The 22,914-nt window shown below is 53.7% G+C and overlaps 1 protein-coding gene across 5 annotated transcripts in view; it reads right to left on the bottom strand.

Moving 5' to 3' along the window:
* The window catches only part of CNTN4 (contactin 4), a 315,102-nt gene extending 298,561 nt beyond the window's left edge, over positions 1-16,541 (bottom strand). For 3 of the 5 annotated variants that reach the window (XM_084902270.1, XM_084902274.1, XM_084902275.1), the window contains exon 1: positions 16,363-16,541. The gene's annotated coding sequence lies outside the window, so the exon portion shown is untranslated. The remainder of the gene's footprint in view (positions 1-16,362) is intronic. The other 2 variants (XM_084902271.1, XM_084902276.1) reach the window with 1 other exon arrangement.
* Positions 16,542-22,914: the final 6,373 nt, after the last annotated feature.

Genomic DNA, 22,914 nt, shown 5'->3' with positions numbered 1-22,914 from the left:
CAGGGCACATGAAAAAGTCAGAAAGACTCCTGATGAGGTTCCTCCCAGGTTTAAAGCTATATTCTCCCCGCGCCCCTGCCACACTGCACTCAGTTTTATACATTAAATTAACCTAGATTATCCTTTCATTCCAAACGAGTGTGCTAAGGCGCTAACACCATGGAGGATATGAGACTGCCAGTGAACTGTCATAGTTAATGACTGGACAAAAAATACTGAATACATGTTTCTTTTTTTTTTTTTAAATATATTTTATTGATTTTTTACAGAGAGGAAGGGAGAGAGATAGAGAGCTAGAAACGTCGATGAGAGAGAAACATCAACCAGCTGCCTCTTGCACACCCCCTAACGGGGATGTGCCTACAACCAATGTACATGCCCTTGACCGGAATCGAATCCGGGACCTTTCAGTCCGCAGGCTGACGCTCTACCACTGAGCCAAACCGGTTTCGGCCGATTTCCATATTAACCTTTGATTATATACACTGCCCACCTACCCCACGGGGTCCCCTCCTCTTCCCCCTGGGTGGGAGGCTCCCTGGGGAAGCTCCTCTTGCTCAGTCCTCAAGCTTTGCTAGTCTGGGATTTCTTCTCTGTCTTAAATGTCATAGAATTTAAAATATGTTTAAATTTAAAAGACAGAGATGAAATATACTATAACATAATACATAAAAATATTTTAAATTTCATCTCTGGCTTACTTGTCTTTGTGGAACTGCTAAGGGGGTTTTCCTGGATTCTTGCCTTTGACTGACCCACATCTTAACTTCTTTTAATTTGTTTATAGACTTCAAAACTCATGGGGCCGAATCAAGAAGAATGAAATCGCCCATGTAGGTTCTCCACGCTCTTACCCACTTAACACATGTCAGCTCCATGTGGAGTTGGGTGACCCTGGCCCTGCCGGGACGTCGGCTGCCTGGTGGTCCCGAGCGCAGGATGAGAGCTGTGCATGTGAACTGGGAACACTCTCTCTCGGCCCCGAAACACAAACTCATTTCTAAGGAAATGTCTGGTGATAAATCACCCTACGTCAGAGGCTAATTACAGCCCGTGTAGCGCTAGAAAGCTACAGCCTTTCAATAAATCTTGTGAGGTGTCATGTAGGTTCAGGAAGATGGTTAGGGCTCAACACTGTTAGTGTAAGGTAACCAGATGTCCCGAATCTTAACCATTTGTCCTGAGTCCAGCGGCATTTTAAAAAAAGTCCTGATAATCTTTCCAAAAATCTGGACTTTTTAAAAATGCCGCGGAACGCGGGACAAATTATTAAAAATCGGGACTGTCTGGTCACCTTTGTTAGTGTCAACTTCCCATACCTGAGTACAGGATCCCAAAATCAGCTAGGTCACACCTGGGTGCCAAATCCTGAGGCCGCCCACACTAAGAACATGTGTTCTTGGCTTCCTCCACCTACTGTGCGAATTCAAAGAGCAGGTTAAACGGCCTGGACATGCATGGTCTTTCCAAGGCACCTACTGCCTCCTAAGGCGACCCACATCCCAGTGCCCGGGAGCCAGAGGAGCCTACGGCTGGAGAGGGTGGGGCCACAGCCGCCATAAGGCAAGAATGTCCCGTGCCAGCTTCTCCACCCAGTGCGTGGTCACCTGTAAGACTTTCTGGAACCACCCACGTTGATGGATTATGGAATGAATTTCTGCTGACCACTAAGGCCCTCTGAGCAGATTCAAAGGTTATGAAGACCCTGTTTGTACACTGTGACCGTTTCTATGAAGGGTGATCCTGGAAATATCTATAAAAGTTACAGATGCAGCCCGGCCAGTGCCGCTCAGTGGTGGAGCACCTAAATGAGCCAGGAGGTCAGGGTTTGATTCCTGGTCAGGGCACATGCCCAGGTTTCAGGCTTGATCCCCAGTGTGAGTGGGGTCTGCAGGAGGCAGTCAATCAATGATTGTCTCTCATCATTGATATCACTTCCTATCTGAAATAAAAATTATATATATTTTTTTAAAAGTTCCAAATGCAAAGTGCTCTACTGTTTACTATGAGGTTCCAGTTCCTCTTTTTGGAATTTATTCTACAGAGACTCGCACAAGTTGACAAAAATAATGTTTCTAGTGACAAAGGCCGGTAGGTAACATTAAATGATGTGAGCAGGGTTCTGGCCGCATGGCCTTGACCTTGGCATGGTCACTGCAGGAAAGAGAGCTCTGGACAGAGCGATGAGGACTGACATCCAAGACTCCTCCTCAGGGGAAGGAAGGAGCTCCCAGGCTGCCGTTTTCACAGCAAATGTTCAGTTTCTTTTTAACCGAAGAAGCATCTCAACATACATGTGCTCATGTATGGGAAGCATCTCCAGAAAGAGAAATAGTAGCAACACGGCCTCCAGGAGACAGAGCTGGGGAGGGTGATGGAGAGGTTGCTGAGTTGGGACCAGGTACCCTTTACACGATTAAAATGCTCCCTCACAGACATAGAACCTTTACGGAAAATTAATTAAAAATACAAGGGGTTGCAAAGACACGCAGGACGGGGAAGTTCAGGCACCGTCCAGGGAAATTAAACGGCAGCAGCAGCCAGTCCGAATCAATCCAGGTCTCGGTCCGGCTTCTTCACGCCCAGCTCGCTCCTCTCTTAAAGGATATGGATAATTACCTTAACTCTTCCCTTCAGCAACGCGGCGGCGTGTACGCTGGAATCTGTCAAGCTAGGAAAGGGGAGCTCTGCAAGTTACAAGCTGGACCTTTGCTTGAATGCTTCCGTGAAGGGCACGGGTTCTACAGTGCCCGATGCCGCCCGCCTGCCAGCTGGGAGACGCAGAGCCAGGCATGGGCTCTATGATCACCACGCCCTGCGCGGCATCCTTCAGTGTGGGGCGTGAGGGCTGCACTGACAACGCCACCTGTCTACGCAGACATGGGCATGGGCAGCATGCTCACCAGACCGGTGCTGTGCTGACTTGTTAGCCTCCAGTAAGGCCTTGAGAGGGGGAAAAAGGAAGGAAAATAGATCCAGAGACACAGAAGCATGGGACCCACTGTCAAACCTCAGGGGGAAGGCAGGGGAGGGTGGGTGGCCTGCACACCCTTCCCCCAGCCCCTCCCCAGGCCTTCACCACACTACTGTCTGTGCTCATGGGATTTTGCATATATGCAGACAAGTTCTTTTGTATTTTAAGTATTGATTGTTTACTTTTTCCAGTCTCCTCACCAGTCTCTAATCCCCAGCTAGGCCAGGGCCACGTCTCACATCTCCCTCCTCACCGCAGCTCCTCCCCTGGCCCAGCACTCAGTGGCACTCCTTATGTGAAGGGAAATGGAGGCCCAGAAAGAATTCTGGATGGGCACTCCACTGGGATGTTTCCAAATGATCCCACTCTGCCTAGAACGCCAAAGCCACACCTGGAAGCGGAAAGACCACAGATGTGCAGCTACCACAAACTCCCCAAGGGACTTCCTGAGTCTCACACACTCTGCCTGGCACTTATAAAACGGCCTGATGTGGAGGAGAGGTCACCCGAGTTGGAGCTGGTAGAAACCGGTACCATCCCCAGCTCATCACTCTGCTGAGGCCGCTGGCAACTCTGGGAACAAGGGTGTCCGAGTAAAGTTCCTTGAAAATCAGTGGGAGGGCCTTCTTGAAACAGGGAGAATAAGGAGCCCGAGGTAGTGGGTCCTGGGTTCTCTGGAGAAGCAGACCGATGGAGGGGGGGTGTGGACACGGGGGCCTTATCTTCCAGAATTCCCTCTTCCTCTGGGCGGTCTGTCTCTTTGTTTTTTTTGTTTGTTTGTTTTTTTTTAGGGCCTTCAACTGATTGCACGTGGCCCACCCACAGTGCAGGTCTTTACTCTGAGTCTCCTGACGTAAGCGTTAATCCCACCTAAGAAATACCCTCACAGCAGACATAACACCACCCAGTGCTCGTCCACAGTTTTGAACTGCAGCCTGCCCAAGGTGACCGGGAGATTAGCCATTGTGCTTGATTAAAAAGATCCTTTGTTGTCACTTACATGTTACTCAGTGTGTCTTCTCTGTCAGAATGAAGGACATGCCGCTGAAACGCTTTCTAAACGTCAGGACAAGATGCCGCAGAGGCTGCCCTTGGTAAAGGAAACATCAGGTTCCAAGTGACGGATACACATACATTCGGACCCAGAAATAAATCCCCATTCTCCGGTTTTACGGCCCACAGCCAAAGTCATTCTTCTCCCTTTGTTTAAATTTGTGGCCAGAGGAACAAATATCTATCAATCTCAATATATTTTACATGCTTAGCAATACTTGGAAAGCAATCTGCATGAAAAATATATTTACCCAGTGAATTCCGAGTATTCGAATACATTCAGAATAATGACTATAACATGTAATTTACATACACAAATTACCAATCGACTATAACTCTAAAAATTCCGTTTCCATTCAGACACCGATGTTGGTGTGAAAATTTTTCTATTTTGAAATAGTTCTTAGCATTTGGCATGCCTTCCCGAGCCCCTATAACTCATGAAGATTTGCAGTCCTTACAGGAAAATGTAGTTCTGTGTACAGGCTTGGGGTTTGAACCACATGCTGATCATTACACATCAAAATCACTACCTTAGCAAGGAGCTGAGCTGGTTGAAAGCTCAGGTGGGCATACAGGGGCCTGGCATAGGTCCTGCCACTTCCTTGTGGTATATCACAATCTCCCTAATGCTCAGCTCTCTCACCAAGGACCTAATGGCCCTCACAGATCCTAGCTCATAGGACAGTAACAGGTTTAAATGAGAAAATACAAGGAAAGCAGCTAGCAAGGTGCCTGGTTCATTGTAAGGGTTCGACTAGCATTACTAATTATGATTCAAATTTACTTAGAAAACCCATTCTCCCCCCCCCCCCCATAGAATGTCTCCAATGATTGGAAGTATTTCTTCCTAAAAAGAAGTTTCTATTATACTCAGAAAAAAAGATATTTGAAAACCTATTCTAAAAAAAAAAAATGGACATAAGACATATGTAGATTGACAGGTCTGAAGCCATGAAACGCTGGGCAACAAGGAACACGTGGGATTAAATTTCCCAAAATGTATCCAAAGACCATCCACTCCATCCATGCGCTTAAACCCTGCGGCACTCATGCAATCACCGGGGAAGCTTTAAAACACTCTGTTTTCCAAAACCGTCTGCACCTGGTACCCAGTGCGTGCCAGGAGCAGCCGGGCAGGGCCACGGGCAGCAGGTGTTTGGGTGGGCACTGGGGTGGCGGTGGTTTTTTAGTTGCTGCAGCCTGAATATCTCTGATGAGGAAACTTAATCCCCAAGGTGAGGGTAAACGGAGGCTGTGCCCCTAGGGGGCGATGGGATCAGGAAGGTGGAACCCTAGCCAATGGGACCTAGTGCCATTCTCTACACCTGCCCCCCTGCATGACCCCAGGCCACTGCGTGCACCACATTCTCTTTCTCAAGCGTTCTTTCTAAACCCACCCTGCAAACCCTGCCATCTTTCCACTTCACTTCCCATTATCAAGACTTCCCTGTAATCCCCAGGCACCTACCGCCATAACATTCCCCGTCACACTAATCCTGGGATTTCTTCCACACGTAGCGAAGAGCTCCTTGAGGGCACACTGAACCTGGCTTTTCCGGAACCTATCCTCAAAGCTGGTCACAGAGGAACTCACGAAAGGCTGAGCAGTTACCTTGATGGTTAAGATGACAGAATCATACGGGAGGTTCCTGAGAGCAGCACAAGCAGGAACGGCTGGGGAAACCCCACCAACGTGGGCTAGGAGGGGATGGTGTTCCCCAAAATGCAAGCACTTCCCTGCAATGATTCCGAAGCACTGTGTGCGCCATTCGTGTGACCACATTCTGCTGGAATTTCTAAAAATTAAGTATGTATTTATCTACACTACTAGATTCTGATCACCCTTTGGCCAAACTGGACTGTGCCTGTCTTTGTGCCTGTCTTTAAGCCTGTCATATTACATCCTTGACACACAATTAAGAGAATGTTGATTAGAAGAGGCCTTGTCGCAGGGAACCAATGAGTTCAGTTCGTTAAGAATATGATGTGAACCAACTCCTATCAATCTTTAAAGTGAATATGAATCCCCTGAGAAAATAAGCATACTGAGATAGTAGGTCTGGGCTGGGGGAATACCAAATACAGGGTCATCTGCCTAATGCTTCAAAGGCCAGTATTTGAAACGATGAAGGAGAGACGGTTTATTCAGGTGCCAGCTACGTGAAAAGATGGCGGACTCCTGCCCCAAAGAGCATCTCAACACTTCAGTGCAGGCAGTGGTTTTTATCGGGAGAGAGAGGGGAAGCAGAACAAAGAAATTAGCAGGAGAAGGGTGGAAAGGTCTCTCTTGTAAGTCAGCACAGTCCATTCTGCTGATTATCTTGAAACTGGTGAAGCAGAGGGCTGGTTTTTACGGTCCAGAGTCAGCAAGCTTCCTGGTACTGGAACATCCAGCGGCTGAGGTCAGCCTCCTCCCCCAAAGCTAATTCCTGGAACTCTTACACAAATAGGCTGCTTATCCATGGGTTACATGTTAGGTAATAATTCATATTCTGTATAAACACCTTTAACAGACACAGTATTAAAAGGATAGAGGGCTGGGTTACAGGACAATGTCCTGCATTTCTCCCAAGCTCCCAGGAAAGGCCAATCGGGAGATGAAAATGACTTGGAGGTTCTTGGCAAATCTCCTACATCACTGATATCCTGTTTTGAATGACAGACTGCTGACCTCAGCCCTGCTGGAATGGACTTTCTTAGTCAATGAGAAGTAGGGAACATAACATCCAGGATCAAGAGCCAACTCAGATAGATATTCCCACGGATGGATTATGTGTATATTATTTTCAGATATACAGGGACAGCCCCTCCACTCCCTTCAGGTACTCAGCCCAGGTTAGTTGTGGGAATTGGAGGATGTGAAATCCATCCGTGTATCTATGTTTCTGTGGCTCTAACATCTATAAGCCTATGAAGGTAGACATGGCGGGATTTCTACCAAACCTCCCACTGGAAGTACTCAGTGGACTTGAACAGATATGTGGCCTGGTGGCCAGAGAATCACTTAGAAACTGTAGTATGCGGTGCATCTTGGCCACACTCTGATGGCGGAGAATGCTGGGCTTGAATGGTGAGAAGCCCACAATCAGACCGATTTCCATGAGAGAACTGCAGGTTAGATTCTATACGGGCCACACAAATGGACTAAGATTCTCCTGGGAGTCAGCGTGGTAGGTAGCCGGGGAAAGTGTAAATCACAAGGGAAAACAGTAAATAAGTCCCTATTGTATGTGTTAGGTAGAAATGCAGAAAGAAATATAAAGTAACTGAGACATCTGATTCAGGAGGTTAAATGATGAACTATAAACAAAACACTAGGTGTTATTTGACTTCCGTAAACAAACAGGAAGCCTGCACCAGAAGGAGGGAGAGAAACGCTCATGTAAATGTTATACTAATGCACGGGAGTAAAGGCGCGTGAACCGCCTTCTCTTCACACGTGTCAACCTCCCTGGCGGCGCACATATTAATTACACACCATCCTCACTGCGGCACTCATGACGCTGAAGATTCACAGCTCCGTGAAGAATGCTCTTCGGGGTCAACACGGAGGCACCCATTGGAGCTGCATTCCAAATTTCAAAAACGTGCATGCCTTTCTTACATTGCATTCTCCTTTGACTAAAAGCAATGCACTTAGCCCAAACCAGTGTTGCTCAGTGGTTAGAGCATCGGCCTGCGGACTGAAAGGTTCCAGGTCCGATTCCGGTCAAGGGCATGTACCGAGGTTGCGGGCACATCCCCAGTAGGGGGCATGCAAGAGGCAGCTGACCGATGACTCGTCGATGTTTCCTAACTATCTCTTTCTCTTCCTCTCTGTAAAAAATCAATAAATTAAAAAAAATAACAAAATAAATAAATAAAAGCAATGCACTTAGATTCCTGCTCTGTAGTATGTGCCCCCCCGCGCCCTCCCCACACACACACCCCCAAGTCTGCAGGACAGGCTGCCGCTGAACCAGGAGGAACACACAGAATTCACTGTTTGCTTCTTGTTAATGAGGAAGATTCCCGCCCGCAGCCCAAACCATGTCTCCAAGGGAAACCTCACATAGCGCTACCTGCATGAGGGCTCTCTCATTCTGACCCTCGGACGGGGATAGCATTGCTGCCACGCCACCAGGGAGATGGCCCGTCCCCTCACAGAGGAAGCTACTGGATGGCCATTTTGAAAGAACGGCATTTCACTTATTTCTCCGGCCACAGGGGGATCCGGCTGAATGAGGCATCGGAGAGTAAGGCCGGAATGATATGTTCAGCTATTTTAGGAATGATCTAATTACGTCCCGGGCAGCAGGCTGTGTGTCTACACAGCCCTGCAGGGACCCCCACCCCCTTCCCCGTCCCCCCCCCCCCCCCCCCCACTGCAGAATGAGGAAAGGACGCTGAGAGGGGCAAAGGCCCTGTTCTGACCCAAGAGCCGGTGGCGGTGGAACCAGCACTGGGATGGCCCGGCTTGGCGGCTTTTTACCTCGCGCGTCACACACAGCATCTGCACCCGGGTGGACTGGCTCCCCTCCAAAAACGGATCTCGGGATTTCCGGGAGCCCATCACACAGTGAGATCATGTGATAGCAGGAATTTTAGCTTAGATACTAGTAGCTGGTGGATGAGACTTCAGAATGCGCTGAAGACAAGAGAAAGGCACGTGGGTGGCCAGCAAAGAGCAGGTGCTCAGGGGGCAGCCTTTTGGGACATTGACTGCTCAGCAGGTAAGACCCCCCCCCCCGGCTGCCGTTGCCCCACACAGAAGCTTCGGGACCGTGATTCTGCCGCCAAGTGAACCACAAACACAGGTGACGATGACAGCAAGGCAGTGTGGCCACTTCTACTGCAGGGCAGCCCACTCGGCCGCTCGGTCCCTCCCGCAGGGGATGGGAGGAGAAACGGGCCATGAAGGGGAGTGGGAAAGGCCCATGAGACCCTCCTCACCACGACGGAGCCTTCAGCGCCCCCCTCCAAACACGCTCACACGACCCAAGGCGGCGTGAGCGGCCGTGGGCTTGGCTTTCAGGTCCACAGACAGGAAGGAGCAGAGAGTCCAAGTGGCCAGTCCACAGGAGCAAGGGACAGAGCAAATGGTCACTGTGAGGTGGGCTGCTGTCCATGCCCCTTGGCATGTTGGCTGTTTGAACAAATAAACAAGCATCTGCACACACCACGCTCTGTGTGCGCCATCAACATGACAGCTCAGGGCGGACCCCCGGGCCTGCGGGGGGGGGGGGGGGGGGGAGGGGGCGCTGCCCACAGCACCTGGTGAGGGAGGCCCCACCAACTTCACCCCCAGGCTTCCCAGCGGCCACGGGGAGGGTGGAGAGTACATCTGCTCCAGATCCTCCATGGCCCACGCTCCAGCCCAGGCCGCTACCCTGAGCTCATCACGATGACCCCGTATCACGGGGAAGGAAATCATATTCCCTATTGGTTTCCAGGGGGAAGGAGTATGTTTACGTTTAAAACCACAACGGTTGTTCAAGGCAAACCTGTATTTCAGTTGCTCAGTTCCCAGGGTTGGAGATACGTGCTTGTATTGTAGCTTTTCCCAGGAAGGAGCACCATGACGTAAGCAGCGTGACCTCCCTGAGGCTGTCCCGCTGCTGATCAAACACAGTGGAAGCAGAGGTTGGCCCCAGAGTCATCCTCCAATCCCGTGGAGCCTGGCGTCAATAGCTGGCTGATGGCTATTGAGGCCCCGGCGGCCAGCACAGTCCTCCCTGTGTCTGAGCCGCAGAGTGATCCTGTCTCAGAGGAGGATCCTGAGCTGGTGCAGCTCAGAGGAGGCCAGGGGCCTGGAATTGGGCCTCACAAAGCATACGTGGGGGGCTGAGTCACGCCACTTTTCTTTTTGATTTTCTCCTCCTCCTCACGGGGCCTGCCTCGGCGTGAGCACACTCCCCCGGCCACCTCCATCCTCCCCAGAAATTTCCAGAACAAGCCGGCAAGGCACAGGCGGCGCGATGGGCCAGGCCAGCGCTTTCATGTGCACAGCCATGCAGGGTGCAGGCGTTTTGTGCACAGCTCAGCCCAAAGGTGGGGAGGACATTGTATCGGTGCCAACAAAGGAGAGTTCCGTGCGTGTTTCTGAAACCTCGAGATCGTTACGGAGTCAGCGGTGCCTCTGCGTCTCACCCTCATTTTCCGGGGAGGCCCAGCGCCCTCCCAGAATCGCACCGTTTTGATTTCATTCGCAGTGAAAATCAGGTGTTCGGAGGGTTCTGAGCTGAAATGACCCTGCTCACGTGCGGAAAATACTCTCCCTCCCCAAACCAGGAAGATGGTTGACTCTGGCTTTTAAAAAGCAAAAAGAACCCCTGAAACCTTGTCTAAAAAGCCGCCAATCTTACAGCCGGCTCTTGCCTTCTCAGTTTTCAACACCAGAAGCACCTTTCAGAGTATTTTCTGCCCCCGCTGCTGCCTATTTGTCTGCCCTCACAGGCTCAGGTGGCGTGCGTGCTCCCTGCACAGGTGCTGGGAGGGGAGCGGTGTCGGGTGCCCGCCCTGTCTCAGGTGGGAGTCGCCGTATAGGGTGTGGGCAGGTGGGCGGGCGCTCGGCAGGAGCGAGGCCTGTGCTGAGGACCTCGCAGGAGTACCCGCGCCACCCGGTTTCATGGCTGTGCCCAGCTAAGTAAGCTGACATATAGCATCTTCTAAAGATCTGAACAGCCCTACGGATTGCTCGGCGTCCCTTTACCCAGCTGATGGCACTGAAACCCGGGCAAGGCCGGGAATGTGCTATCACACACAGTTCACGGCGACTACGGGCTGAACTTAGATCTGGAAGGATCTAGATGACTTCCAGCTTCAAGCTCTTGCCCCCCTCGGGAACTCGCACAGTGCTTGCTGACAGGTGCTGACAGGTGAAACGACGTACAGAAGGGAGCGGCCGTCTTCCCAGGACTTCCCAGGTTTTCTCACCGAGTGCCCAGCATCCGGGGCAGCGCAGTCTCAGGAGCACTAGTAGGATTGGTCCCCTCCGTGGCGGGTGCTACGTCAGGGATGTGGGACACCACCCATCAGGGTGCATACGGAGATGGTCACCATACCCACAGCCCCAGTGGTGCCAAGAGAGGCTTTACCCAGAGGCGTGGCATAGAGCCTCGCGGGAACCGTGATGAACACGGCGGGCAGGTACCAGGGGAGACCAGACCTGGAGGCTGTGTGAGCAAAGGTGCAGAGAACACCTCACAGGCTCCCCGACGGGGAACCAGCCTGGCGTGGCGGCTGCTGTGGGCCTGAGAGGGGGACACCCTAGGGGGTCCGGGGTCAGCCTCCTAGAGGGGGCTGGTCACGTCCCCTCTCAGCTCTGCAGGGAGGAAGGCATTGCAGGAATGACAGCGGGATGCCACACACTTCATGGGAACTTTGCTTCATTCTAAGGGCATGGGATTGCTTGGAGGGACACAGGCCACTGACATGTTGGATGAGTTCAGGAAAAATCAGTCACCTAGATTTCCGCCCTGGCCGGGTGGCTCGGTTAATTAGAATGTCATCCTGATATGCCAAGGTTGTGGGTTCGATCCCCGGTCAGGGCACATATAAGAATCAAACAATGAGTGCATCAATAAGTGGAACAACAAATCGATGTTTCTCTTTCTCTCTCTTGTTCTCTCTAAAATCAATCACTCAATCGAGAGAAAGAGAGAGAGAGAGAGAGAGAGAGAGAGAGAGAGAGAGAGAGAGAGAGGCACAAACTGGACAATTTGCTCATCAGAATGAAAACCCCCGTGTGGGTGGCAGTGTGTGTGTGTGTGTGTGTGTGTGCACGCGCGCGTGTGCAGGGGTGTGTATGTGTGTCCTGGGTTCTGACCCAGAATAACCCACATCGTATCGAATTCACTGCAGCACATTTTAGATTCGAGGCAGTTTATTTTTCTTCCTTGGGATTTTTAAACTCTCCAACTTTATCAGACGGACAGAACGAAGGGCGGCCCAGCGGCGACAGCGGGAAAGGACTGAAGCAGGAACTGAAAAGCGGCGATTTAGGCTGCTAAGAAATCAACTGGGCACAGGTCTAGTGACAGGACCGCCCCTGAGCAGGCGCCGTCTGAGAATCTGGCCCAGGCCTGGCCGGCCGCTTCCTGGCTCTGCTGAGCCAGTGATCTCCCTCCTCTGCGCCGGTCCCCTCCTCTGTCCAGCATCCCTGTCTGGCCCCCTCCCCTGTCCAGCATCCCTGTCCGGCCCCCTCCTCTGTCCAGCATCCCTGTCCGGTCCCCTCCTCTGTCCAGCCTCACTGTCCGGTCCCCTCCTGTGTCCAGCATCCCTGTCTGGTCCCCTCTGTCCAGCATCCCTGTCCGGTCCCCCTCCTCTGTCCAGCATCCCTGTCCGGTCCCCTCCTCTGTCCAGCATCCCTGTCTGGTCCCCTCCTCTGTCCAGCATCCCTTTCCGGTCCCCTCCTCTGTCCAGCATCCCTGTCCGATCCCCCTCCTCTGTCCAGCATCCCTGTCTGGTCCCCTCCTCTGTCCAGCATCCCTGTCCGGTCCCCCTCCTCTGCCCAGCATCCCTGTCCGGGGGCAACGTGGGTGGGAAGTATTTCAAGCACTGTGGGCGCAGTGAGGTATTAGCATTTTTTTCCTTATATCTGTCCGGCTTTTCCATCAGGAAGAGGGGTGGGGAGGAGGGGAGTGACAGGCGGTGAACATGGAGGAGACCTCACACATGATGACTGCGCGTCAGAGAACGCTGTCCCCCACCCCGCCTTCCTCACAGTGAGTTCTGGAAATGGGGTGGAAACTAGAGATCCGACGACTCGGGTCTGGGCACGGACCTTCCTCAGGCCTGTCTCCTCCCCATGCTTGTTGGGGACGGGCAGGGGACAGGCAGGGGCCGAGCAGCGGGCGCCGTGCGGATGGCGGTGCAGCTGGGTGAAGGCTGTGTCTGGAGGAGTGCTGGCAGCACCGCCCACCTGGGCCTTCACACCAGATGCATTCACTTCTCTTCTGACTTTCTGGACTTGCCTGTGACGGCTGTTAACCTGCCCATCTAACACCGCCAGCTCTACCCTCACACAGATCAGCCCACGTGTGCAGCTGAGGAAAGGGGGCTCATGGGAGGTGTCAGGTGATCTTGTCCACCATCACGACTCCAGCAGGAGGCAGGGCCTCATCCGGGTCTGAGCCTCCCACACCTGCACATGAGCCCATTGGTTACGGGGCTCAGGTCCAGGCTGTTCCGCAGCTAAGACAGTGCCAGAGGCGCAGACACGGTACCAGGGGTGCACACACAGTGCCCGGGGTGCACAGACAGAACCAGGGGCACAGACATAGTACAGGGTGCACACACAGTGCCATGGGCACAGACACAGTACCAGGGGCACAGACACCGTACCAGGGGTGCACACACAGTGCCCGGGGTGCACACACAGAACCAGGGTGCAGACATAGTGCCAGGGGTGCAGACACAGTACCAGGGTGCACACACAGTACCAGGGTGCAGACATAGTGCCAGGGGTGCACGCACAGTGCCAGGGTGCAGACACAGTTCTAGGGGTGCACACACAGTGTCAGGGGGTACAGACACAGTTCTAGGGGTGCACACACAGTGCCAGGGGTACACACACAGTGCCCGAGTTGTTGCATGGCAGAGGTGAGGACAGAGCACCAGAGGTGCAGACACAGCTGAGTGGCAGGGCCAAAGGGGATGAGAAAGGAAAGCAGTCTCACACCCTCGGCGATCCCTAAGGCGGGTGGACACCCAGGGCCTGCCCACGCTGATCGGCCAGAACACAGAACGCCAGCATTGGAGTGCAGTTTCATGCCCTCCCTTTACTCTCCTTCAGTTCCCTCCTGTGTGTTTTAGAAGCAGCCTGTCGACATACCAGGATATGTGTATAATGTACAAACAACCCTGGTGATGTATGGGCGAATGCTCTTCCGATGGTATACAGTCAAAATCATATGGAGACCAGCAAGGCTAGCTGCTAAATCGGGTCTCCGTCACCAGACTGAGAAATAAAGACCGCAGACCTCCCGCCTCTGCCTGCACAGCCTCCGCGCTGCTGACCGTGGGAAACAGCCTCCCTACTTAAATCACACACAAGCCTGTTGTCACAAAGGATGGAACGCTTTGGATAAAAGGAGAGATTGAGACGAACGTATACCATGCCTATGTCTCGGAACACAGACTCCAACAGGTTAAAACCTTTCTCGGACAAACTTGGCAGAAAAGTCAGAACTACTGTGGGGGTGTGAGGGGGGCAGGTAGGTTCTGCTGAGAAGCTAATGATTCAGATATTCACATTACCTTTCATTTTAAAAGATATATTTTTATTGATTTCAGAGAGAAAGGGAGAGGGAGACAGAAACATCAATGACAAGAGAATCACTGGTCGGCTGCCTCCTGCACGCCCCCTACTGGGGAATCAAGTCCGCAGCCTGGGCATGTGCCCTGGCTGGGAACTGAACCGTGACCTCCTGGTTCATAGGTCGATGCTCAACCACTGAGCCACACTGGCTGGGCTACCTTTAGAATTTAAGACCTAAAGGAAGGAACGGGTATCCTGTGCACCTTTCAGAAGAAAAATTCTAGCTGAACTATTCAGTGGGTAGAGGGAAGATTCCAAGACCGACTTCTGAATAGAGAGGAGAGAGAACTAGTACAAATAGATGGATGGTTACAAACCCAAAGTCCCTGGAAAGGCCTGTTCTCTATCAGGGCTAAGGATCCCCGCCCCCCAAAATGAAGCCACCATGGAAACAGGTGCAGAACTGACCCCTGTCCCCCACAAAGGAGCTGGGAAGTGCGCTCATACAGGCTGCAGTCAAGCCAATCTGCTCCTTCTAAACCTCCAGGTGACCCGGCCCTGCCCCTCAAACAACCCTGGGCAGGCAGGCTGGGCCCCTCCTGGGGAAAGGCCAGGGTCCCCAGCTTGCCGCCTACCTGGCAGGGTCCAGACAGAAAAACAACAGGTGGACGCCCCTCCTCCCCAGCCGGGCAGCTGAAGCGGATTTAAACAAACAGACGGAAATCAATAGCGTTTTCCAGGGCGGCCACAATGAAACCGCCATGGAGCCCGCCGCTGAGCCTCGGGAATCTTCCGTCCCCGGGCCCCGCGGAGCGGCACACCCGTCTCGAATGAGAAAAAGATGAGGCGGAAAGTTGGGGGGAATGTGGATTCTCTCAGGAGCGCCCCGGAAATCATCTCCAAGGGCTGCCTCTCCTCCGAGGGGCGGACAGAGAACCAACTTGCCCATCAGCCCAGAGGAGGGGCCAGGAGACACCCCTCCCTGCCCTAAGCGGCTGCACCTTCAGCCTCGGAGGCCCCGCGGAGGGATGGTGCCAGTGCCTGGACACAGCCGGTGCCCAGCACAGCACGGAGCACAGAGGTCTCATGAAATGCAAAGCCATGGTGCTCAGCAAGCATCCTTCCCAGCCAGCGGCAGCCCAGCAGGAAAACTAGAGAAAGTTCCCGGAGCCTTGCTCCTCCCCAGCCCCTCCCTGCAAACGAAACCCCTTCCCCTGGCTCCCCGCTGCAGGCAGACCCCCACTCCTGGGTCTCCACCCCAACTCCCCCTGCACTCTCCGGGCCTCTGTGCGCTGCAGAGGCGGAGACCCCACAGCCAGCAGCGTCCCCGGCAGCCTGGCAGCCTGTCTCTTCCTCCCGGGCCATGCCCATGCCCATGCCCATGTTTTCAGGCACCGGACGCCCCAAGTGGCTCAGGGAGACCCGGCGCCCACGTCTGGTCTGCGACCCTCCCGTGCACACCAATCAGACAGGGAGCGCAGCGGGGCACGGAGCCGCAGACCCTGCTCCCGGGGCGCCAGAGGCTGGGTGCCAGCCGGGAGCCCGGCGGGTCCTAGGAGTGGGGTCTCCCGGGAGGAGCCAGGAGGACCCCGCCTCCGAAAGCCTGCCAATGCCCCCCGAAGTGGCCGGAAATGAACAGCACCCGGACACACACGCCTCCCTGGGCAGAGCGGGCTGCAGGGACCCGGCGGGCGGGTGGCACGAGGGGCGCCCCCAAAGCTGGGTGCTCCGACACCGCGGTCCCCAGGGCTCCGCACCTTCGTCCTGAGTCCCCGGCCCCGCAGCCCAAGTTTGCCGTCCACCCTCGCGCGGCCGGGCGCCCACGGGTCACCCGCGGGAAGGCTCGCCCGCCCGGGTGCAGGGCCGACCCCAAGGTCCCCGGGCAGGACGGCACTGCGCCCCCCGCGGGGAGGCGCCCTGCAGCCCAACAAACTTCCTTCCCGCCCGGGGGGGCCGCGGGCAGGGGGCCCGGTCTCCTCCAGGTTCCGGTCTGGCGACACGATCGCCCGGAGCCCCGCCGCCCCGCCCGCCGCCCCCGGGACCTGCCCGGTCCCCGAACCCGGAGCCGGCCCCGCAGCCGGCGCCCACTCACCTCCGCACCTGCGGCGCCGCCACGGCCCGGCGCGGGCACCGGGCACCGGGCACTGGGCAGCGGCCCCGACTGCGGGCGGCGGGCACGGAGCGCTGCCCACTGGCCGCCGGTCCGGGTGGCACCCGGGCTCCGTGTGGGGCCGCGCTCGCTCCTCCCGCTCCGGCGGCGGCGGCTGCGAAAACCCGGCGCTGCGGCTCCGCCGGAGACTCCGGGCTGGAGGGGGCGCGCGCGGCGGGGGCGCGCAGGGCCCGGAGGGGGCGCCGGGGAAGGGGGTGAGCAGGAGGGAAGCGGTGCGTTCCGGGGTGGGAGCGCGCACAGAGGACGCGGGAGCGCGCAGGAGGTACCGGGACACGCGGAGGAGGCGGAGCGCGGCGGGGGCGCGCGCGGGGCGGCGGGGGCGCGCGGCGGCCTGGGCATGCTCGGTGCGCGGCGGGGTCGGAGCGGCGGGCGCACCTGCGGGTCCAGCCGGGAGGACACCCCGCGGCCCGGGGCGCACCACCGGGTAAGGTGCCCGCCGGAGCCCCGCACCGGAGGCGGCCCCCAGGCCCAGAGCCGGGCAGACACGTGCTGGTGCTCAGCGACCGGGGAGATGCGGGCGCGATGCCGCTCCTTCCCAACACACGTATGGGGGCCAGGGAGGCGCGACATGCCCGCGCCCCCAAACCCCAGGCCTGGGGAGACGCGGCACGGGAGGACTCCAAGGCGCCCTCGCCGGGAGCCAGGCTGCCGGGGGCTGTGGGGAACTTGGGAGCCGGAAGAGGGGGCTTTGGGAAGGTTCTACCCGCCCTGCCGTCCCCAGGCGGAGGGCCTGGCCAGCAGGCGGGGTCCCACCCAGTCTCACACGCAGGGGCTGCGGCGGGTTTGGGTGGGAGCCCTGCCGCGAGGAGCCGGAGCCAGGGTCAGGTGCGCTCATGGGGCGGCTTTGTTGTTCAAACGCACGTGCTTCTGGACGGGACTTGGCTGTGGTCCTGGCACACCGTGCATCTCCCGCTTTCCCGCGGCGATGGCTCTCCTAAGGGCCCCAACCTCCGGACCACGCAGAGACGGCCCAGTGCCCGCCCATCCCCAGCGCCCGGCAGGGAGGGGCAGGCGGGGTCAGGGGTGCAGGGGGGAGGGAGCTGCAGGGAGCCGGTCCGCAGGGAGCTCCCAGTCCGGGCCGGGCTCCCCGCTGGCAGAGGCCCTGGGAGGAGGGGACCCCCGCCCGCTCAGAGCCCGGATCCTTCAGCCCCAACGCAGCGTCCTGCCCTTTCCAGGGCCACGCAGACCCCCCCCCCCCCGCCCCCACTGCCATCCCCGTGGTACAGAGAAGGCGAGAACAGGAAAACTATTTTTAAACCACTTCGGTGAGCACACACCCGACTCCCACAAATACAAACAGCCGCCTGTTCACTCCGCGTTTTCCGTTCAGATTCCCGGTGAGGAAGGGGCAGTGCAGACACGGTGGTAGGCGGTGCTGTGGGCCCAGGTTTTAGCGCCAAACCCTTCCCTGCCGCTGAGGTTCCAGCTCTGCCAGGAGCTTTGGGTTGTCCTCCCCTCTCGTCGCCCCCCCCCCCCACTTTAATCCCCCCCAAGGTCTTGACTGGTTAAACCCGGAGAGAGGCCACTTCCCGTTGGTGTGTCTCTCTCAGAAGCACTTTTGCAAAAACTGCAGTGTGGGGAGACAGTTGTTTTTCATGGGAAATAACTGGTTAAGATGAACTGTCTCCACTCTGAAGGCTTTTTTTTTTCTTTTCTGCCAGAAACATGACTTAGAATGTAATATTTTTGAGATTATTTTCCTACAGCGAGTCAAATTAGCCATAAAAATGCACGATTTTCAGTAAAAATATGTAACCAAAAATGTCTGGCCTGAAGATATCAGGGGGAAAAAATCCTTCCTATACATGCATAGTGTTCACATGTTGAGGTAAAAAGTGATATTTTAGACTGAACATAAAATTTTAAAGAGACAAGTGGGCTGTCACATTCTCCCGCGGAGACTGCGCGTTGAAGCGATGTTCACTGCGTCCTGAAGGTCTCAGCTGGAGTCCCTGAGCAGTGTTTCCACATTTCAGATTTGATCATTTTATTGTTCTTCTTCCCTTCAGCCCTTCCTCTGCCTGCGCTTGCTGGGTGTTGCACTCTGGTCCAAGCTGGGAAACCAGACCTGACTCGGACCCAGCCTCTGGGGCCGGTCCACCTGCAGTCAGCGTCCGGCATCTGGGGGGTGTTGAGGGGACATCTGTCACGTCAGGGACACGCTGAGCAGCGCCTCAGCTTGACCACACTCCCCGGGCTTCCCAAGAACAGCTGCTATTTAAAAGGCGACCACCAGTCCAGGCCCCTTTTTTCCATCCCCCGGGGAGAGGCGAGGTCAGCTGAGTCCTCCCTGAAGCTCCTGGACTGAGGAGCGTTCCCAGGAGAGCCAGCCTCCCAGGTGTGTCCCTGCACATGCGGACCCTGGCAGGGCCCCAGTTCCTGGCTCAGGGAAGTGTCAGTGGGATTCTCGCGTGGGGGGGGGGGGGAATGCTCCATTCCATGGAGGGCATGAGTGCTGCAGCAGCAAGTTCAGTGCCACCGGCCTGTGTCTGACCCCGTATTCCTGCAGCGATGAGCCACTGCTTCTCCCAGGACTGAAAATCGTCCCCATGGCGAAGCGGTGGCGAGCCCCCCGCCCATGTATAATAGCTCGGGTAGCATGTAAGCCAAGAGCAGCAATCACTGTCCCCCTTCATTCCCCCCATAGTTATTTGCACACATATGTGAAGTTTACTTCCAGGTCTTTCAATACAGGAGCCTCTGTGTGGACACAAGGTCACCTCTTACCCTGATTACATCCATCGGAATGAGGCCTGATAACTCTGAAGGGAAATCAACACGGAAAACGCTTTTGACGTTGGGGAGACATGGGCGGAATGCATCATCAGGTCAGACTCAGCAGGCGGCAGCCCTGGCAAGCCCAGGAGGGACCTCTCTGTCCGCTCTCCTTCCTCCTCCCACGCCCCGGAGCACGGCAGGACACTGACACGTCGGGTCTGATGCGATGAAAGGACACTGAAACCCCGCCCTCTTTGCTCCAAAGGACTCAGGCAGGATCAGGTGCAAGTGCCAATCAGGTAAAACATACCTGAGGTTGATCAGATTGTTTGTTTTCGGTGTGTTAGGTGCCTGGATAGATCTCCAGGTGTAAAGCACCACCTGCATCCTATCCCAGCCCTTAAAACTCGCTGTAGACACGCTGTGATCACGTGGATAAAACTGTCATCAGGTGGACAGAGCGGGTTGTGTAGAGCAGTGTTTCCCAACCTTCTCTCATGATGAGAATCACCTGGTGGAGTTGTTAAAACACAGATTCCTGAATCCCAACTAAGAAGTGCTAAACTAGAATTTTTGGGAACATATAGGTAAAATTGTATATTTAACTAGTGCTCTAAGACAGATTTTATATACAGAGCACTAAGTTAGGTATGCAATTTTACCTATATGTTCTCAAAAATTCTAGTTTAGCACTTCTTAGTTGGGATTCAGGAATCTGTGTTTTAACAACTCCACCAGGTGATTCTCATCATGAGAGAAGGTTGGGAAACACTGGTGTAGAGACGGCCTGCCTTGTCCTGAAGGGCCTGGGTTCAGCGCTGCAGGCCAGTGGAAGTGGCTCAGCTGCGGCCTGCAGACCAGCCTTCCGGGCTCCCTCCCACGCAGTGAGTTAAGTGACTGAGAGATGGTAGAGCTTAAAAATGAGGACGTCAGAATAACAAAGGCCTCATACTGGGTTACAGGCAATTAGCGCACAAAAGCACAGTTCATCGCCAGGAAGGCTGTGACAGGGCTGAGGCTACAGTCAAAGTAAAGGAGAAGCCCGATTCCCACCAACACCCCCAGATTGCACTTCTGTACAAATGCAGCTGGGAGCCCCCGCCCTGAACTGAAGCTACTGGAGTAGTAACGGGGATCCCTCAGCCCTGCCGACCAGATCCCCAATAAACAGCTCAGAACTTTGAAAAATGTGCCACCAAACAGACCGCAAACACGAGAATCTGTTGTACGAGAGATCAAACAGACTTCCACTGAGAAAGGGGACACTCCAAGCTTCCACTGTTCTGTGTGTCCACCAATGACCCACTGGAAAAATGCCACACGGATGGATGGCAAACACCTTGCAGCAAGTAGGCACATTTGCAAATATGGAATCTGAATAAAGGAGAGGTCTGTGCCAAGTGTCTTCTCTAAATGACTGCCACATTGGTCCAAAGGGTGTAAGCACTGATGAGGAACCTCACTGAAAAGGGAGCCGGGCAGCCAGAAGGGGGAGCTCTCAGGCCCTTCGACAATCTAGGATCCCAACCCGAAGAACTGTAAGTGATACTTACAATATCACACACACACACACACACACACACACACACACACGGAAAAGGGAGTGAGATAGAAACATCAATGATGAGAGACTCACTGATTCTCTGCCTCCTGTATGCCTCCTACAGGGGACCAAGCCCAAAACCTGGAATCGAATTGTGACCTCCTGGTTCGTAGGTCAACACTCAATCACTGAGCCACAGGGACCAGGCAGAGTAAGTGTATGTGTATGACTCCTTTAAGAATATTGTTAAAAATTTCAGAATTGAGATCTAGCCCATAAAAGGAAGTTTTATGAGGTGGCCCCAATGATCCATTCTTTCTGGTAGCCTGCTCGTATTTGATGCCTTTCCTTCTAACTCTTGGCTAAACTGATGAGGTCATTATTATTGACTCACTGAAATGATGGGTGTCACTTTCAGGTTACACACACACCCTGGCTTCCATCCTTGGGAGTCCTCTTTCTCTGAGATCTGCACAAAGGTCAACATGGCAGAGAACCCAGGCTGGCTGCCATTGGCTGGCAGGTTTCCAAGCACATGTTGAGACTCCCAACGGCTGTATGCGAGCCAGAAAGCAGACCCCTGCCCCAGTACAGACTCGGGATGATGGGTTCACTGGACTCAATGAGAGACCTTCAGCCAGACGCACTCCCACAAGGAAGACTTGGATTCCAGACCAACAACAACATTGAACAGTCAATTTTTCAGTTTAAGCCCCTCTGTCTTTTAGTTTAAGCCCCTCTGTTGTGATTTGTTCCATAGCAACAGATGGGTAATGACCCTGGAGACGCTCTGATTGGGTGGGTCTGGAATGCATGTGATTCAGAGTCCTCTGGTGTAAACCCTGGTATTTGGAGATGAAAGAGCTACAGAGAAAGTGGAGTTCATCAAATCATATATTTTTCCCGAAACAATGGATATTATATTCACCTAAGAACAATCGCATGTTTTCTAAAATATTTTCAGATGGCACATGTTGTTTTGATATTTTCTTCACTTATGACATGTCTTGAAATGTTTTGCCTATCCCTAAGTAGTTTTCTATGCCCTAATTTCAAAAAGCTGCTTAATATTCCATTTTAGATCCTATCCTTTCTTCAGTTTGACTCAGTTGTTGAACACCTAAATTGCGCGTCTTCCACCATATTTAACAACACTTTGATAAACATATTGAAACTAAGTTATACACACACCTTTTGTCATTTCCTTAGAATAAATTCCTAGAAGTTGACCTCGCAGGTGAAAAAGCTCTGTGATTTTGCTCATTCTAAATGATTAGATTCTTTTCGGTAGCTATTCATGATGTCCGACAGTTAAAGGTAGGTGAGGGCTCTAGATTAGATCTTATTCTCAACACCCTCAAAATAACCTGGTAAGTTGTAGTAAGGGTCAAGGCAAAATTCTGCACATGTAAGAACACAGCAAGCAGGCATTTAAAAAAAAAAACCCATCAGATCACACTGTAAGCTCAACCAAGCCCAACTTCCCCACAGGCTCTGCAATCGCCTTTGAATGGAAGACTCACTGGGGCAGCTTCCTAATTAGAGGCAGGCGGTAGGTCTCCTGAAAATTAGCGCTCAGCAGAGAAATGACAGCCGTCACGCATAGAGGGCGCCATTCCTGGGAATCCAGGCCCCCGGCTCATCAGACTCTCAAACCTTCTGCTTCAGCAAAACTTACTGCATTATTTCTCCTCAAGTCCCTTTTTGAGCACCGTGATTTCACCAGTGAGTAATCACTGCTCCCTCCAATTAGACCAATTAACAAAGCTTTTCTCATTGATCTTAAATAAAGTTAATGGAATCTCCTGTGGGTTGCTGATCAAGGCTTAAAGATGCTAAGTACCCACCTCTGGAAAATTTTTCTTGATTAGGGAACTACGCATATTAACCAACCAGAGCAAGAGGGTAGGGGAACACACACACACACACACACACACACACACACACACACACACACGGCCATTGGCTGTACATCACACCATTCTAACATTTGAACACATAAATTGTGTTCATCATAAATTGAACACAATATGGCAATGTTGTGCACATTTTAATAGGATGTTTATTCATTTTGCCAAATTTTTTGTCAATGCACTCTCTCATCAGTAGTCTATTTTCTCGGTGCCTTGCATGCTTGCTGAGTATTGTCATTTTACTTCTATCTTTTCTAACTTGTGGACATAAAGAGTGTCTCTTTTCTATGTTCTCAGGGA

This window comes from Pipistrellus hanaki (genome assembly GCF_964339955.1).
Source record: "Pipistrellus hanaki genome assembly, chromosome: 13".
Classification (NCBI taxonomy): domain Eukaryota; kingdom Metazoa; phylum Chordata; class Mammalia; order Chiroptera; family Vespertilionidae; genus Pipistrellus; species Pipistrellus hanaki.
Note: the sequence above shows the minus strand (reverse complement) of the source record. Positions and strands in the feature narration are given on the sequence as shown.